The following is a 2,500-nucleotide window of genomic DNA, read 5'->3' as shown; positions in this document are numbered from 1 at the left end:
CTGCACCACACAGTTACACATAAAATAATTATAGTCAAATCACAGTGTTTTTCAATCATTCACTGATGTGTACTTACAGTACTTTTTAAGTTTAGCATAAGGCCTGTTTGCCTGTTTGCAGATCAAATGACATAATGTTGTTGTACCTCTGCTGTATGGTACCCAGAGAAAATCCCTCTGGTCTGAGCAGAATAGAGAGGCAACAAACTCAACTGATTTACAAATTGTACATGTACCTACATTTGTATGTTTGCAGATTTTATGTCTGGGGATCAAAACTGGGAGCAAGTTCTCCACAAAAAAATAATATAATGACTCTTCTTGAGCTTTGAAAATTTAGAGCAAGACTAATAAATTACTGCGAGCAAGATCCCACCTTGGTAGTGTTCTATTTTAGTCCATAGATCAAAAAAGCTTGCTATCTTGGTTTGACCTCATCAGGATAAGCATTCCTAAAAAAATATTGAGGCACTGGATAAGATTCAGTATACTATCAACCTTGTCCCAACAGACACCAGCAGGAACAACAAAAGGTGTCAGATTTAGAAAGGTTTCAATGGATGCCAACATTGTACTGTTTAACCAGCCCATTAATCCAATTAACTTAATCCAAATTAAACTCAAAGTCACTGTGATAAATTCTGGGGAATTACAAAAACTTAAGATCTATGAAAGATTTCAATCTGAAGCATCAAAGTGATGCTTCTTGTGTACGAAATAAATTACTTTAAAATAAAGCTTATTGCCTGCATTGCTCTCAGTTGGCAACAGTACCCTCCACTGACTATTGCTTAATATCAACAAGTTAATTGGGATGGTAAACCACGTGGGCAAGTTTGCAGAACATTTGGCCGACAAGACAAGGCCTCTTTGTGGTGAAATGCAAAAAGAGAGCCAGTGGGTCTGGGGAACACCACAAGAGAAAGAATTTAGAGAAATCAAGTCTTGCTTTAATATCATTAATTATTGTTACATGTATGAATAATTTATTTTATTATTACTATTATTATTATTATTATTATTATTATTATTATTATTATTATTATTATTATTATTATTATTATTATTATTATTATTATTATTATTGTATTTGACTTGAAGTGAGTGAGGAGTGCAGCAACTATAATAATGTGGGTAAATCCATCTTTGCAGAAAGAGACCACAAGCCACTAGTCCCACTTCTCTTGAAACGTCCCCTGATTAGAATAATTATAGTGCTTCAGAATGTGCCACATGCTTTTTCATGTACTTGGTTCAGAAATATAAATGGCAGATGCACTCTTCAAGATCCAGTCAACACAACAAAAGAAGAAGTGAACATCTACAGGCTGTACTTTATCTTCAGTTGACAGCATTCTACATGCTTTTCCAGTATCAGATATCAAATTAACAGAAATCAGGTAGGCCCAAGATGAAGACCCTTTATGCAAAATGATTAAAGGTTTATAATATTGCATTGAATGCTGGCCGGATACGTTCCACTTTCCTGATGCAGTGAAACCGTATTGGTCAGAGAGAGGTGAACTAAGAGTCGTCAAGAATCATAATTTTATACCCTCTGACAGCCGCATTCAAATCAACAACTAACGAAGCAGCTGAACTGGAAATGCCCGAAGCCGTAGAGCTCACCTCAGAGGACTGCAGAAAGAAAGTGGTAGAGCAAGACATGGATTGACCCAGAAATTGCCCAGAACGAACACAAAGCAAAAAGACAAGCCAAAAAGCACAGCTGTAAGATCCGTAATGATCTGCTACGTTGAGCAAGTAAACGCCACTACATGCATAGGGATCCCCTCAATCGTTTTTATTTATAACACTACTGGCTAGCAGCACCTTGATTTTAACTTTGCCTAAGTTTCATTCAGCCACATTATCACATTATCAGGGTGGCTTAGTGGTTATCTATCGGGCCTCCCACCACTGCGAGCCGGGGTTCAATTCTGGCCTCGGCCAGCATGTGGGCTGAGTTTCAGTCGATCTCAACCTGACTCGAGGGTTTTTCTCCGGGTACTCCGGTTTTCCTCCCTCATCAAAATCGACTCACAGCTAATTGACATCTAGCTGTGGTGCTGTGCTCCGACATCAAACATGGACTGTATAGCGGCAGCCAGAGGCGCCTTTGTATGCTTTCAGCCCGATGTCGTGAGCCGCGCCCTTCGCAATTCAGTCCTCGACTGCAAGTAAGGGTGATTAGCACTAGCAATATTTATATTTATTTATTTATTTATTTATTATCATCATCATTATTATTATTGTTATTGTTATTATTATTATTATTATTATTATTATTATTATTATTATTCAAGGTAAATAGTGATCTTTACCTGTTTCGGTATTCCTCTAACATCACAGGCCTTCCATCACCGAGTTGATCTGCCCATTCCCCAAACTAGAAAATTAATGAAAACAAATTCCCATTACACCACTGTAAGTTGAATCACATTTGAATGCTTATGTATCACAATGATACACTGTATGCCCTTTCAGTGGGCTTCATGAC

The 2,500-nt window shown here is 37.6% G+C and overlaps 1 long non-coding RNA gene across 4 annotated transcripts in view; it reads right to left on the bottom strand.

Moving 5' to 3' along the window:
- LOC138003466 (uncharacterized) overlaps positions 1–2,500 on the bottom strand; it is a 67,593-nt gene that overhangs the window by 2,932 nt on the left and 62,161 nt on the right. For all 4 annotated transcript variants that reach the window (XR_011123563.1, XR_011123560.1, XR_011123561.1 and 1 more), the window contains 2 exons: positions 2,325–2,389; positions 377–452 (listed from right to left, as the gene is read on the bottom strand). This is a non-coding gene — a long non-coding RNA (uncharacterized lncRNA). The remainder of the gene's footprint in view (positions 1–376; positions 453–2,324; positions 2,390–2,500) is intronic.

This window comes from Montipora foliosa, chromosome 5, assembly GCF_036669935.1.
Source record: "Montipora foliosa isolate CH-2021 chromosome 5, ASM3666993v2, whole genome shotgun sequence".
NCBI classification, from domain to species: Eukaryota; Metazoa; Cnidaria; class Anthozoa; order Scleractinia; family Acroporidae; genus Montipora; species Montipora foliosa.
The sequence above is the reverse complement of the archived record's forward strand: the minus strand, read 5'-3'. Positions and strand labels throughout refer to the sequence as shown.